The sequence below is a fragment of the Pinus tabuliformis genome, chromosome 6 (genome assembly GCF_031772625.1).
Source record: "Pinus tabuliformis cultivar Carrire ecotype Pingquan chromosome 6, CPIR1, whole genome shotgun sequence".
NCBI lineage: Eukaryota > Viridiplantae > Streptophyta > Pinopsida > Pinales > Pinaceae > Pinus > Pinus tabuliformis.
The window spans coordinates 664,364,228-664,382,346 of NC_142292.1; positions in this window are offsets into that span (position 1 = coordinate 664,364,228).

Sequence of the window (18,119 nt, forward strand, 5' to 3'; positions counted from 1 at the left end):
AAGCATTTAGGTGGTTTATTACAACTCATTCTGATTCTAGAGTGGAAATGGGAGGTCATTTCCATGGACTTCCATTATAGGTTTGTCAAGGACATCAATGCAGCATGATTCCTTCATGGTTGTGGTTGATAGGTTGAGTAAGGTAGCTCACTTCATTGAAGTTAATTCTACTTATTCAGCAAGTGAGGTAGCTCTTATTTTCATCAAGGAGATAGTAAGGTTGCATGGTGTTCCTAAGAAGATCATCTCAGATAGAGATGCCAAGTTCACTTCTAGGTTTTGGAAATAGTTGTTTGCAGTTTTGGGGACATAGCTGGCTTTCAGTACAACTTATCATCCCAAACATTTGGACAGACAAAAAGGGTCAACAAGATTCTTGAGGACATGTTGAGGATGTATGTCATGCATCAATAGAGGAAGTGGAAGAGTATCTTCTACTGGTGGATTTTGCATATAATAATGGGTATCAAGAGTCCTTGAAGATGAGTCCATTCAAGGTTCTTTATGGGAAGAGTTGTAATACTCCCATAAGTTGGAGTGATCCAATGAACAAGGTATTGATTGTAATGGATATGTTGGCAGAGATGGAACATGAAATGAAGGTTATTAAGAGGAATTTGAAGGAATCATAGGACATGAAGAAGAGTTATGCAGATCAACACAAGGTATTTAAGGATTTTTAGGTTGGGGAGCATGTGTACTCATGCATCAAGCACAAGAGGAGATCCTTAAGGACTGGGTCATGTGCTAAGTTAACAACTCTATATTGCGGGCCTTTTGAAATACTTGAGAGGATTGGACCAGTGGCCTACCAACTTGCAATTCCTCTGATAGTGAACGTCCATGATGTTTTCCATGTTTCATTACTTAATAGATATGTGTAGGATGCTAATCATGTAATTGACTAATATGTATTGCTTGTGCAACCAAAGGGAAAATTCTAGACATAACCACAATGCATATTGTAGCAGAAACAACTCATGCTCTAGAACCGAGAAATATAACAAGTTATAGTGCTGTGAAAGCACTTTAGGCCTGATGAAGCTACATGGGAGATGGTTGATCAAATGTGGGCTTTATATCGTTCATTATTTGATGGTTCGAGCAAGTGAGTTTTTGGTATATGTATATGGATGTTGTTGTAAATAGCGAAATGAGTTGTGTTATAAGGCTCCAATAAGCAGTATGATTGTCATGTTTGTCATGTTGGTCATGTTTTGTAGCAATTGTTCATTGTAAATACTACATCGAGCTATGTTATAAAGATCCATAGGTAGTATGTTTTATTTTCAACGATTTGATGGTCATAGGTGTCACAGAACACCGAGGATGGTGTTCCCCTATGGGGGAGGGGTTTGTAACAACCTCACATTAAAGTTAATGTAATAAAGGTTAATAAATGCAAAATAAGACCAAGGCCATGGGATACATATTCCAAGTTGAATTTTTGGCAAAGCACTATAGTAGGCATCACTTTAAGTTTATTAATGGCTAAGTAAATTGGTAAAGGAAAAGAGGCATTAGTTGGCATTTATTTATGAGAAATAAAGGAAAATAGGAGAAAAGGAAGGTGAAGAGACACATATTTTCATGCTAACAAAAATAGAAGGAAAATTAAGGAAAATGATAAAAAATAGAGACATCAATAATAAAAAGGCTTCAGAGAACTAGTTCACAACTTTGGTTAGTTTTAGCCTGGGTCAAGTGAGAAAAGGAGAGAGAACCAAGAAGAGAAAGCAAGCAAGCAAGAAAAGGAAGGAAAAAGGATGAGCAAGGACAAGCAAGGAAAACAAAGGAAAGAAAGGATAAGGTTGGATCAACAACTTCAGTAGGAAGATTTTGCAGGTAACATGTTGCATGTGTGATTTCCTAGCTGAGGTGTGAATGCATGGTTCATTCATTTGTGTATTTGGCTCATTTTTTGTCATTAGCATGGGCTTTTTCTGTTTGACAGTGGTTTCAACCTTGCCTTTCCATTTCTTGGATAGCCATGGTGTGATGAAATTGATTTCTTAGTTAAGTTTTGGATTTTCGGAAGGTTTTGGAACCGGGTGAGGTGATATTGGGTAAATTCCCAAGGGTTGGAGGTGGAGATGGTTTTCTCTAGGAAGCCCTCAATAAGTGGGTGGAGACAAGAAAATTCCTCAAGGTGTAACATCCTTGGTGAAAATTTCATGTAATAAAAGTTAAAAACAATAACCATGGATGAATGGGATACTTATTCCAAGCTGAATTTTGGGCAAGCCATCCTAGGGGGTGTTCATTTGGTTGTTTATGGTTAAAGAAATTGGAAAAGGTAATGGTTAAGGCATTAAACGACATTTTTGGCACATTTATTTATGAAAATAATGGAAATTAGGAGAAAACTAAGGTGAAAGGTCACAAGCTTAATATGAGGAGGAAAATGAAGGAAAATATGGAAAATGAAGAAAATAGAGGCCTCATTCATAAAAAGGCTTCTAAGGATCAGTTGGTAACCTTTTGTCAGTTCAAAATTGGAGCTCTCTCATTATTATCTCTCTCTCTCTCTCATCCTCTTGGACACTTAGAGTTTTCTTGGAGCACTTTCGCATTAGAGAAAGAAAGGCAAAGAAGGCGAGAGGAAGCAAAGATCAAGTAGGGAAAGGTAGGATCAAGCAGGAAAAGGAAGGATCAAGCAACTACATTAGACTTCATTGCAGGTATCGAATTTCATGTCTATTTTCCTTGCTATATTTTGCATGCATGTGTTTATTTTCTACCATGGCATGGGTTTTTCCAGGTGTGACAATATTTTCAGCCTAGCCTTGCCATTTCTTGATAGCTTTGATTATATGAGTTCTCTCATGTACTTTATGTGGGATGGACAGAATGGATTCAAAGATGAGTGGGGTGGATCTCCGAATTAACAAACACATGGTGGCAGTGGTCCCTGAACTAGACTAAGGATGCATGAAGCCATTAGCCTAGTAACCCTTGAACCAGACTATGGGTCGCGGTAAAGACAGATTGTATGCCTCGGTGGGCCTAGGAATCCTTGCTGGTGAATGGTAGGATATACAATAAAACCAAGAGGTGGATTTTCTCTCTGTTCGGCCTAGCGATTCCAGGATGGAATGGATAGTAAATCCTGGAGAGTATGTCTCGGTGTAAGGCCTAGGGATCCCTATATCGGACTTTGGATGCACGGTAAAGTTCGAGAGGATAGGAGGCACTCAAATTCATCACGATGTAGGCAGAGAACTCCAGTGACATCCACATTGATTGGTGTTTTTTATGTGTTCTATGAGTCCCACATTCATGCATAGAATATGGAACGGGGGTGATTGGATGAAGAGAGACTTGGCCCAGCCAATCTATGGTTGGGTGGAATGTGGTAGTCCCATCATCGGTTGGTTCATTGCATTGATTAGTAAAAAATCATTCCATTGATGTTAATGTGTAAATGTACAGGTGTATATATGGATTTTGATGGTTGATATGTTTATTCTAATTATGTTCCTATTATGTTTGTTAAATGTTCATTTTATGGCAACAACAATGTTTGTCCCTCAACATGTTTTTAATTGTATTTGAATGGATATTGTATATATGACCTAATAAGTGATAAGGCAGAAAATGACATGAGGAAACGATGGTTCATGGAGATTCTCAGATAAGTAAGAGATCCCTACACTTAACTTCATGGTTTGCACATGTAGGTTACTTGTCGATGATATGTTTGATGAAATGCCTATCATGGCTAGTAGGGGTCTGGTTAAGGCCTTGATTAACTATTTACTTTTGCATCATTATTTCCATGTAATTTACTTAATTCCGAGCTTTCATTCCATTATGGGCAGTGGCTTGAGCTCTAGGCTTGAAAAAGTGGCTCAAATCCTGGAGTCGTTGGCATAAAACTAGCAATTTTAGACCACAATCGCTGGCAGGCATGCCTATGAGAGTGACTTTAGGTCTTTGGTCACTTCCTTGCCCATAGAATGAGAACGACTAAGCCTTAAATTTTCTAGAACAATAGTGGGACCCAAGGACAAGCTGTCTGAGTGGCTGACTTGTCTCCTAAGGGTTTTGTTGATGGTGTTGGATGGATGTATGTGATGTTCCGTCGATTCCACTTGCTTCAGGTCATCTAGGAGGTAAAATATGATCATAGTAGCCTCTCGTCTCATGTTTACCCTAGTTGGCATGGTAACTTGGGTGGATGTGGGAGGAGGGTGTTATAGGGAAACCCTCAACAAGTGAGTGGAGACAAGAAAATTACTCAACATATGGTGAAGAAATTCTGAGGCATCCAAGCTTGGTTTGGTTTTGTGATCTCAGGACTAGTTTAGGTGAGATCACAGTAGTATGAGGGTGGACGTGGTTTAGCATTTGGATTCCCTTAGTTTTTTATGTCTTGGCTTATCCCATGAGATCCCACACTCATGCTTGGAGTATGGAAGATGGATAATTTATTGAAATAAATATTTGGTTCAACCTAATCTATGGTCAGGTTGTATGTAGAAGTACCTAACTTGGTTGGCTTCTGCATATGTTAATAAGAGTTATTTTCCCATTGTAATCTATGAGCACTTGTACTTGTTACTATGATGATTTGACAGTTATTCTTCCATGGTTAATGTTATGGCTATATGCTAGTTATAAGCATGGTTCTATAATATGTTCTAGTTGTCGATCTTGTTCATGAATTGATATGCTAATGAATTGTTGATGAATGCATGAGCTATTGGGTGTTATTTTAGCTATTATGGGAGGGAAATATATCTTCTCAATGATTTTATTTTTAGCTAAAGTACAAAGATTTACATTTAGATATGCATTCATGACTTGTATCTTACGTGTTTACCATATGTTTGACAAAATGTCTAGAATGTTCTAGTGAGTCTAGGTCAAATTCTGGATTCAATTTTGAATGATTAGCACTGACGTTATGAGAAATATTATTATGGAAAGTTACAAGAAGTTTAAAGCAGTGTTCTGGAGGATAGCCTAAAAAATTGGCTCAGATATCAGTCCCGCAAGCACATAACTAAGGATCTTAGGTCATAATCGCATGGGAGAAGGCTTGTGAGTGCAATTGGAGGCTCACAACTGCACGCATGCAGTTTCAAGGGTGTGGTTATAGGTCTAGGTTAGAGAAAAGGGTTCCAGCTCAAGGATTTTTCACCTGGGGTGGTTGTCATGTGGTTGTTCAACCTATGAGTGATATGTGGTTCCTAAGGAAGGTGAGTAAGTGTCAGTTTTAGGCCCCACTTCCTTAACTCAAACTATGAGGTTGGGTCATGTCATAATAGTTGTAACACCCTCCTCCCACATTTACCCAAGTTAACCGGTCCATTGCGGTAAACATGTGATGATAGGCTACTACAATCTGATTCAACCTTCTAGGTCACCTTAAGGAAGTGGAACTGACAAAACACAAACAATCTGACCTTCTGCACATACAACAGAACCTACGGGAGCCAACCAACCCTTCCATGTGATCAACCCCTGCAACAAATTGACACTTCACTGCCCTAGAGCCTCATCTACTCCCATGTCATGGGAATGCATGTGACTGGGCCCCTCCAATCTCTCTCGCAACATGGACATGCAAGGGACTGGGGTATTTTTCAATTATTTCTAAGCCTACGACCCCAAATTTTGTGCCAATTTTTCAGACCTAGAAATCAGGTCAATTCCCAGAACTCCATGAACTTTCAGGAATAAAAAGTAACATCGAAACAATGATACAAATGAAAATAATTGAACAAAGACTTGAATGTCCCCTGCTAGCCATGGCAAGCATTTTTTCAAACATGTCACAAAGATGCATTCTATAAGTCATAACAACATATTTGAGCATACTGGTCTCATACTTATATGATAATCGCTAAAAAGCATTTATGTATTATCAAATTAGCTACATTATCATCTATTAGGTCATATATTCCTTGTACATTCATTTACAAATCAAAACATGATGAGAGCCATACATCATTTCTGTCATAAATCACGCTCATAACCAACATATAACCAACATAAATAACAAGGATACATCAGCCATAAATGCCTCATTTGAACCAGTACATTTGCTCATAAAATACCAAGGAGAAATAATTCTCATTAATGAATGCAAAATCCAATCCAGTATGGGACTACCATGTTCCAACCGACCGTAGATTGGTTGAGCCAAGTCTTTCTTCAACCAATCACCCCCATGCCATATTCCAAGCATGAATGTGGGACTTATAACCAAAATCAATCAGGGGTTCATGAGGCTACACCACCTCACCCTCAATAATAGAACCAAGCTTTACTACAATCCCAACTAGATCACTAGGCCATCAACAATAAACATACAATACTAATCTTTACCATAATCCTCACTGGATCACTGGGCAAAAGCAAGCATGGATTCCACTAGATATCTCCACCTGCACCATAAGGAATTTTTCTATCCCAACCTCTTAGCTTTACCGTGTATCCCAACATTACTGATCAAGGGATTCCTAGGCCTACAAGGTCTCCACCCACCGGGCTTTACTACGTATCCCATCCCGGGATTCCTAGGCCCAATCCAAGGTACTCACCACTGAGATTTATCGTGTATTCTGCCATTACTGGTAAAGGGATTCCTAGGCTCAATCAAGGTTTTCACATTCAAGCTTTACTGTGTATCCCATTATGAGATTCCTAGGCCTTGTGAATAATCATGGGACCACCCCACTCAACTTCGAGTCCATCCAACAATCCATTTCAACCACATACAAAATAACCCACCACACCATGGCTATCTGGAAATGACAAGGCACGGATGAAGAACAATGTCACATTTGGAAAAATCCATGTCCATGATAACAAGAGAACCAAGAATGCACATGCATAACCATGCATGCCAAAACTAGCAAGGAAATCATACATGCAAATCGATACCTACATATAATTCCCATTGTAGCTGCTTGATCCTTCTCTTCCTTGCTTTATCCTTGCTTTCATCTTGACTTATTTTATTTTCTTGATCCAATTATGAAGTGATCCAATCAAACTCTAAGTGTCCAAGAGTGCGAGAGAGAGAATAAAGAGAGAGCTCCAAAACTGAACTAACCAAAAGCCATGAACTGATCCTATGAATCTTTTTTATTAATGTGGCCTTTATTTTCTTCAATTTTCCATTATTTTCCTTCATTTTCCTCCTGACAAGCAACCTGTGACATTTCACCTTCTTTTTCTCCTAATTTCCTTTATTTTCATAAATAAGTGCCAATAAATGCCACTTTACCTTTCCAAAGCCTTTTCCATTTCCTTTGTCAATTTGCTTAGCCATAATAATGAAAATTAACACCCACAATAGGATGTTTTTCCCAACATTCAGCTTCGAATATGCGTCCCATAGTCGTGGGTATTATTTTGCCTATATTAACTTTTATTACATAGAATTTTCACCAAGGATGTTACAGAAACTCCCCCTTGGGGGAACAATGTCCTCGGTGTTTAATGACACCTACAACCAACAAGACTGCTAAAATCAAAACATACTTCCCATGGAAATTTTATAAATTAGCTCAACGCAGTATTTATAATGATCAACCTGCTAAGAAGAAAACCAACATGACAACATAACTACATGATAGCCATAATGACATGACACCCATACTACTTATTGGAGTTTTATAACACATCTCATGGTAGTATTTAGATCCATATATATATACATACACATACTAAAAACATCATACCAAACATATACAAAAAATATTCTCTCAAGCAATGAATAGGGAAGGATACATAGCCTGCATCTGATCCGCCATCTCCCATGTAGCTTCATCAGGCCCAATGTGCTTCCACTGCACTTTAACCTACTCGATTGTTCGGTTTTGGAGCATGAGCATATTTCTCTACAATATACACTGTGGTTCTAGCTGGAATTCTCCTTCTGGATCCACTTGCAATACAAACCAGCCAATCACATGATCAACATATTTAACATACTTCTTAAGCAATGACATATGGAAAACATCGTGGACTTTCACTGTCATAGGCAGACACATGATCTAATATACAAAGATCTTTTCTTTGGCTTGGGCACAAGTACACATGTTCCCCAACCTGAAACTCCTTAAACAACCTGTTCTGATATGCATAGATTTTCTATCTGTCCTGTGTTTCCTTTAGATTCTTCTTGATTAACTGCATTTCCTGTTCCATTTCTGCTGACATGGCCCGTCCAATCATTACCTTGTTCACTGGGTCACTCCAATTGATGGGAGTATTACAACTCTGCCCATAAAGTGCCTCAAATAGACTCATCCTCAAAGACTCTTGGTAACCATTATTATAAGTAAACTTGACCAATGGAATATACTCCTCCCATCTCTTCTACCGATGCATCACATACATCCTCAACATGTCCTCCAATATCTCGTTGACCCTCTCTGCATGTCCATATGTCTGTGGATGATAATTTGTGCTGAAGGCCAAATCTGTACCTAAACCTGCAAACAACTCTTTCCAAAATATAGAAGTGAACTTTGCATCCCTGTCTGACACAATCTTCTTCGAAACACCATGAAATTTGACCACATCTCTGATGAAAACATATGCCACATCACTGGCTAAATAGGTAGATTTCATTGGAATGAAATGTGCTACCTTTGTCAACCTATCCACCACAACCATGATAGAATCATGTTGTCTAGATGTCCTCGGAAAACCTGTGAAATGGCCTCCCATTTCCACTATAGAATCATAATCATCTATAGTAATCCACCTAGGCTCTTACACTCTACCTTCACCTACTGAAAGACCAAGCACCTAGCCATAGAAATGGCCTCCCATTTCCACTATAGAATCATAATCATCTATAGTAATCCACCTAGGCTCTTACACTATACCTTCACCTACTAAAAGCCCAAGCAACTAGTCACAAACTCTACCACATCCTTCTTCATATTTGGCCAATAATATAACTTCTTCACTTCGGTCAATGTCTTCTAATATCCTAGATGTCCTGAATACAGTTTTGCATGAAACTCCGTCAAGATAATCTTCTTGAGCTCACTACTTTCTGGCACACATATAATATCCCTTAATCTGATCAAGTCATCTGCTGAGAGATGATAGTCCACATCATATTCACCTGCACTTGTACTTGTATTATGTTGTAACCTGTGCATAAGCTATCTATACCTGTCATCCTACTGACCTACCTGTAAAATCCTATCCTGTAAGTCTGTCCCATAAGAGATCATAGTTGCTATATGATTCACCTGTACTCTACTGCTAAGAGAATTTGCAACCTTGTTCTTTTTACCCTTGATGTTCCTAATATCGAAGTCAAACTCGTTAATCATGGCCAATCATCTAACTTGTGTGGCATTTAGATTCGGTTGGTCAAACAAATATCTCAACCTGTGTTGATCACTCATCAATACAAAGCTCCTGCCCAGAAGATAGTGCCTCCAGATATTCAATGCATGAATGATAACTGCTAACTCAAGATCATGTGTCGGATAGTTCTGCTTGTGCTCATTTAGTTTCCACAACTCATAGTGTACTACCTGTCCTTCTGGCATAAGGACTCCACCAAGTCCTCCCTTGCAAGCATCTGTACACACTACAAACTCTTTGTCCAAGTCTGCAATATTTAACACTAGAGTGTTTGTCAATAACTTCTTTAACTGCTCAAAACTTGTTACACATTCCTATTTCCACTCAAATTTCTTACCTTGCCATTGCAATGACATAATAAGATATGCAATTCAGAAGAATTTCCTGATGAACCTCCTATAGTAACTTGTTAACCCCATAAATGATCTTACCTCTTCCACATTTCTAGGTGATGCCCACTCCATGATAACTCTTATCTTCTGTCTCAAAGAAACTGCATTTGATGAGATTAGCATACAACTGATGCTCTCTCAAAAATCTCAATACTGTTGCTAAATTCTCAGCATGTTCTTCCTCATTCTTAGAATATATCAAGATTTCATCAATGAATACAATAACAAACTTGTCCAGATAAGCATGCAACACACTATTCATCAAGCACATAAAGGTACCTGGAGCATTAGTCAAACCAAATGGAACTACAACAAACTCATAATGCTCATACCTGGTTTAGAAAGATGTCCTGTAGGTGTACTCTTCTTTAATGCATACCTAATGATATCTGAATCTTAGATCAATCTTTGAGAACATTGATGCTTCCTTTAACTAATCGAACAAGTCATCAATCCTCGAAAACATCTACCTGTTCTCGATGGTCACCTTATTCAACTTCCTGTAATCAATGCATAACATGAGAGTACCATCCTTCTTGTTCAGAAATAATACCGGTGCGCTCGAAGGAGATACACTTGGCCTAATGTATCCCTTTTCAAGATTTTCCTTCAACTGCAACTTCAGCTCTACTAACTTTGGAGTGCTCATCCTGTAAGGTGCCTTTGATGCTAGTGTTTCCCCTGGTACCAAATCAATAGAAAATTCCACTTCTCTGTGAGGCGAAAACTCTAAAATCTCTGTTGGAAACACATCCTGAAATTGATGTAGAACCGAGTACCTAGTCAATAACTCCACATCCTCATCCTCCTTACCTTTGTCACTAGAGATATGTACTGAAAATAATACACACCCTTTTCTGCGACTACACTTTTCTTGCATAGTTGTCACCATCCTAGCTAATGTTTCCTTCTTATTACCCTATAAGATTCTTTGCTCTCCATTGTCATCCAAGCACTCAATGGATTTGTCATAAAAATCCACCTTAGTCCTATGCAGATACAATTAGTGCATACCCAACAACATATTGTATGATCCCAATGGAAATACATTCAAATGTGTTGATGTAGTCATACCATTCAGTTCAAATGCACAAGATTTTACCCAATGATGAACTCTCTTCTTTCTACCTGTAGCCAACAGTACTAACCAAGATTTTTCATGCACTTATTTCTTCAAACCACACTTATCCACCAAGTCAGGGTTAACATAACTATAATTAGATCCAGGGTCAGTCAAAATAGAAACAAAGTGATCACAAAGCTTACCTTCCATCTCAATGATATATGTATGGTGATATGCCCGCATGTTATCTAGTGTTGCATAGATACGAGGAATGCTTTGCCCAACATCCCCAATAGTTTACGCCTCCTGTGCACTGGAAATCTGAGGCTTACCACCCTGACACTGCAGAAAATATTTCTTGAGATGCTCTTTACCACATATCCAACACTCCAACCATTTGGTAGCTTCATCTCTATTCTTCTGTTGTGACCCATGTCCCTGTCTAGCTACATTGAACTTCTTGTATGGTGCAACATTCTCTTTCTCTTATGCATTCTAAGGTCTTGTTCTTTTCGGCTGACATTTACCTTTATATTTGTCTTTTCCTTTCCAACCTTGTTGAGATTTTGTCTTACATTTTGACTATTCATACCAATGCTTTAGTTTCCCAGTAACTTCCTCCAATGACTGAGGCTCATCATACTCAATCTGATCTCTAAATGTTAATGGAAATACATTGACAAATATTTTAACTTTAGCCTTTTCATCTTTAAAATACGATACATACCTAAAAAACTCCAAGAACTTGGTTGTGTACACCTCATCTATCATTGATCCCATTTTTAGCTCATAGAATTCCTTTTTTTTGCTATCATAGTACCTCTACAACAAGTACTTCTTCCTGAAAAATCTTTTGAATTCATGCCAACTCAACTCTTTTATCCTGATGTCTTTGACCCGCTTCACATCTTCCCACCATATGTATGGTTTACCTTTCAGGTTGAAAATAGCTACTCTGGCCTTCATATTATCTATGTGATTATGAAACTCAATGAAATTCTTCATCCAAAGTAACCAAGCCTCTGCATCCTCCAACTTATTCAAATCTCCATCAAAGGTCAGAGACTTAGCTTTCTTAAACTCATCTGGAAAATATCCCCTGTCACTCCTCCTATAAGGGTGATAACAACGATGATCATAGTTCCCATCAGAATTAGAATTATAATAGTACCTGTGTCCATCACCTCTCTGATCCGGAGTATCCAAGAACCTTCCATCACTAAGCGTGTCATCCATAAATGACATGTTCCCACAATGAGATCTACTGCCATATGCCCCATTAGTCCTATTCTCCTATCCATGGTTGATTTGAAGTGGCCCCTATCTCTGCAAGTCTGACAAACTCTGAAGGATTACTGCATTGACTTTTGCTTGTTTCTCCTGTGCCTGCATGATTATTTCATTATCTACCTTGAAACTCCTTATTTCTTCCTTCAAGCTTCTCAATGTGTCTGCTAATTCAAAAGAGTACCCTACACCATGCTGCTAATTTGATCCATAGGGAGAGTCTCATGAACTAAAGTCTACCATCTAGTTAGTCATCTTGATCTCTTTCCTGCCAAACATACCATGTCAGCTAACCCAAAATATAAACATAATCAACATATCTCAGTGTAGCTCGGGGAGGATATCTTGTTTGCAAGATCCACTAGATTAGAAAAATACATGTATAAACATAATCATAACAACATATAGATATAATCCTAACCATATTTGAGTCATCAATGCATGACCATATCAACCACACATCATGACCTCATGCATGACAACTACAACCATGTCAATGTATGCATAATCAACATATGGATGACATGCATTCATACACGATACATACAAACACTAACATGCATAACCAAGGCATACTGACCTATACTAATGGCAAACACATCCAACAACACACCATCGACTCTTGCACGATGACATCACTACAACCATGACCAACACCATGCATATGCAACAAGTGCATAGACCAAAAGTATAAGTAACATATATGTGACTAACATGAATGCATGATGAACGCACACTACCCATTCAGTACAAGGCATGAACGATGCTCTAATACCACTCTGTAACACCCTCCTCCCACATTTACCCAAGTTAACTGGTCCGTTGGGGTAAACATGTGACGATAGGCTACTACAATATGATTCAAACTCCTAGGTCATGATAAGGAATTGGAACTAACAAAACACAACCAATATAACCTTCTGCACATACCACATAACCTACAAGAGCCAACCAACCCTTCCAAGTGATCAACCCCTGCAAAAACTTAACACTTCACTGCCCTAGTGCCTCATTCTTTCCCATGACATGGGTATGCATATGACTAGGGCCCTCCAATCACTCTCACAATAATGGGCATGCAAGCAATTGGGTTCTTTTTCAACTAGTTCTAAGCCTGCGACCCCAAATTTTGTGCCACTTTTTTAGGGATAGGACTCAGGCCACTGCCCAGAACTCCACGAAACTTTCAAGAATGAAATGTAACATCGAATAAATGATACAAATGCAAATACTTGAACAAATACTTGACTGGACCCCTACTAGCCATGACAGGCATTTTGTTAAACATGTCACAAAGATGCATTCTACATGTCATAATAGCAGATCTGAGCATAGGGGTCTCATACTTATTTGAGAATCACTAAGAAGAATTGATGCCTTCTCACATTAGCTACATTATCATATATTAGGTCATATATTCCTTGTACATTCATTTACAAATCAAAACATGATGAGAGCCATACATCATCATTGTCATAAATCAAGCTCATAACGAACGTATAAGCAACATAAATAACAAGAATACATCAGCCATAAATGCCTCATTTGAACCATTACCATCTCATAGAATATCAAGGAGAAATAGTTCTCATTAATGAATGCAAAATCCAATCCGGTATGGGACTACTATGTTCCACCCGACCGTAGATTAGTTGAGCCAAGTCCCTCTTCAACCAATCACCCCCATGTCATATTCCAAGCATGAATGTAGGACTTATAGCCAAAATCAACTAGGGATTCCCAAAGCTACACCACCTCACCCTCAACAATAGAACCAGGATTTACTGCAATCCTCACTCGATCACTAAGGCATAAACAATAAACATAATATATCAGGATTTACCATAATCCTCACTAGATCACTAGGCCAAAACAAACATGGATTCCATCGGATCTCTCCACATATATCATGAGGAATTTGTCTGTCCCAACCTCTCAAATTTACCGTGTATCCCACCATTACTGGTCAAGGGATTCCTAGGCCTATGAGCTCTCCACCCTCTGGGATTTACCGTGTATCCCATCTCAGGATTCCTAGGCCCAATCAAGTGTACTCACCACTAAGATTTACCGTGTATCCCTCCATTACCGGTCAAGGGATTCCTAAGCTCAATTGAGGTGTTCACATTCAGGCTTTACCATGTATCCCATCCGGGATCCCTAAGCCTTGTGAAAAATCCTAGGATCACTCCACTTAACTTCCAGTCCATCTGGAAATCCAACTCCACCACATACAAAATAACCCACCACACTATGGTTATCTAGAAATGGAAAGGCAAGGTTGAAGAACACTGTCACACCTAGAAAAACCCATGCCCATGACATTAAGAGAACCAAGAACACACATGCATAACCATGCATGCCAAAACGAGAAAGGAAATTATACATGCAAATTGATACCTACAAATAATCTCATTGTAGTTGTTTAATCCTTCTCTTCCTTGCTTGATCCTTGCTTTCCTCTTGCCTTCTTTTCTTTTCTTGATCCAATGCCGAAGTGCTCCAAGAAAACTCTAAGAGTCCATGAGTGAGAGAGAGAATAGAGAGAGAGCTCCAAAATTAAACTGACCAAAAGCCATGAATTGATCCTCAAAAGCCTTTTTATTAATGTGGCCTCTATGTTCTTCAATTTTCCATTATTTTCCTTCATTTTCCTCCTCACATGCAACCTGTGACATTTCACCTTATTTTCTCCTAATTTCCTTTATTTTCATAAATAAATGTCAATAAATGTCAGTTTGCCTTTCCAAAGCCTTTTCCAATTTCCTTAACCATAATAAACCAAATGAACACCCACACTAGGATGTTTTGCCCAACATTCAACTTGGAATACGTGTCCCTTAATTGTGGGTATTATTTTACCTTTATTAACTTTTATTACATGGAATTTTCACTAGGGATGTTACATAGCACCTAGGACAATAGCACTCAAGCGTTACAACAAATCAAAATTTTCTAGGTTTATAAGGTTTACTAGGTTTACTAGATTGATATATCACATTAATGAACATGTAACATTTACTAGGTTTATTGTGTTGACCATGTTTTACTAGATTTATTACATTTACTTACTTGACCTAGGTTTACTATATTGATATATCATGTTTACTAATGTTGATATGTCAGGTTTATTAGGCTTATTAAGGTTGAGATTAATGAACATGTAATGTTTACTAGGTTTAGTAGTTCTGCTTACTATGGTTTACTAGGTTGACCATGGTTGAACAAAAATCAAGATTACATTCTCACAAACAAAATCAACATCACACTTACTAAGTTTACCATGGTTTATTGGGCATACTAAGGTTGATATAGCAGGTTTACTTGGTTTGCTAAGGTTGGTATATCAAGTTGGTGAATGTTAGGCCCCTATACTACTAGTGTAACCCCTTATTGTTATTAGTAAAACCCACTTATTATATTGATGTACCCATGTAGTGCCCATATTGTTACTAATGTACCCCATAGAAGCCCACTATTGTTATTATTGTGCCCTTACATTATTATTGTTATGTCGGCTCTGATTATGTTATGACCCCTTAGACTCCTATATATAGAAAGGAGGTCTTTTCATTTGTATCATCCAAGAATTGTTCATTTATGTAATGTAAAGGAGGTTGCCCCCTCGAAGAGGCTGAATTCTAAGGCGTGGATCTCTCTTTTCTATCTTTTTGTGAGCTGGTTTCATAACATTTGGTATCAGAGCTTTGGATTCTAGGGTTTCGCTGCTCCAAGCAGGTCATCGTGGCATTTTCGCTATAACTTTTTTTCTGTGACATTTCAGAAGTCGCAAAAAAAACCCATTTGAGAAGAAATCGCGCTGAACCTTGGGTCCGAATTTCAGAGCTTTTCGCACGATATTTTCAGAGATATGATCTCAGGAAGTTGGTCTTTTTGCAGACTCCTGAATTACACTCAAAATAGGTGACCTGGGGAAAATCGTCATAACTTTCTTTCTGAGCATCAGATTGAAATTTCGTAAGAAGGTACAGAAAGAGGACAGACTGTAGTTTTCTTTTATATATTTTTCAGAGTCAAAGGTTGAAACAGTGACACGTGGCACTTCATACGAGTTCGCTCTACTGAACTAGTCTATAATCAGGTCACTGCGGGAGATTGGGCATAACTATTTCTTGGAGAATCCAATTTGGTTCAAACTAGTGGCATTGGAAAGAGGACATAGAGAGCTACTACAGGTAGTAATTTCAAAACTTAAATATCTGAAAGGATAGAGTTACAGTCATTTCAAGATCGAGGTCCTAAAATCAAGAAAAAGCAAGATGAGGAAGTTTGATGGCAAAGATCCGGTAAATTGGATACTTCAGATGGAGCAATATTTTGATCTACATGGTGTACCACTATTACAAAAGGTATCTATTGCATCTTCATATTTAGAACCAGATCAATTTTTATGGTATAAAGGGCTTTGTTCTCGTAAAAAACTTGTTACGTGGTCAATTCTCACGGAGGAAATGATAGCACATTATGAGGATACAAAGAGCAACACCTTCTTTAGAGCAACACCACAACAATTGGAAAGAGTAAAAGGGCTTTGTGACATATTGGAAAGTAAAATTATGGCAACAAGGAAGTCTACCCCTCACAACTATAAAGAGGGAAGTGTTGTTTCTCCTAGTCTTCCACAACCTACAAGGGTTACACCACAACAATTGGAAGAAAAAAGAGAAAAAGGGCTTTGTTACTATTGTGATAGCAAATGCACTAAAGGTCATAAGTGTGCTAAGAAGAAATTATTTTATATAGAGTATGAAGAAGAGGAAGAAAAGGATCAAGAAACATCAAAAGAAGAGGATATATGCCAGGACCCAACCCCAGAGAAAGAAGAAATGAATCAGACCATATCTTGTAAACTATTGGCAAGAATGACCACTCCACAAACTCTCAAGATAGAAGGACATATCAAGAAAAAAAAGGTGAAAGAAGTGAAAGATCACATCAAGAAAGAAGAAATGAATCCAACCATATCTTGTAATTCATTGGTCGGAATTACCACTCCTCAAACTATCAATATAGAAGGACATATCAAGAAGAAAAATGTTCAAGAAGTGAAAGATCACATCAAGCATCAAGAAATGAATCCGACCATATCTTGTAAAGGATTGGAAAAAATTACCACTCCTCAAACTCTAGAGATAGAAGGACATATCAAGAAGAAAAAGGTTCAAGAAGTGAAAAATCACATCAAGCATCAACAACAAGTTCTCCAACTTTTAAAGGATAAGGCCACTTCCGTGCAAAATCAAATGAAACAACAGGTAGATAAACATCGTAGTGAAAAATGTTTTGATGTAGGTGATTTGGTATTTTTACTGCTACATCTCAAGCAAGCTATTTATGAGAAAGAAATATTGGAAATACTACATGCACTTAAAAAATGGCGACCTTACCGAATGGGAAGACTCTTCAAGGATAAGGATGTGGAAGCATTGTTTTGTGCTATTTCTATTATCCAACCAGATTGGATAAACGAAGCAAGGGATCAATGGAAGGACAAAGAAGTATGGCCACTTATTTAAAAGTTGCAAAAGATCCCAATTCAAACAATATTTCCAGATATTGAAAAGGAAGGAAAAATCATATTGGAACCTGGAGCAGTCACAGAAACAAGAACCCGACAGCTACGAAATCAATCAATTTCAGAGTATCTCATCAAGTGGAAGAATCTACCCGCTGAAGATTCCACATGGGAGGACAAGAATTTTATACAGAAGCATCAAGAACTACTCAAGCGTTGAGGACAACGCTTTTTGAAGGAGAGGGGCATGTTAGGCCCCTATACTACTAGTGTAACCCCTTATTGTTATTAGTAAAACCCACTTATTATATTGATGTACCCATGTAGTGCCCATATTGTTACTAATGTACCCCATAGAAGCCCACTATTGTTATTATTGTGCCCTTACATTATTATTGTTATGTCGACTTTGATTATGTTATGACCCCTTAGACTCCTATATATAGAAAGGAGGTCTTTTCATTTGTATCATCCAAGAATTGTTCATTTATGT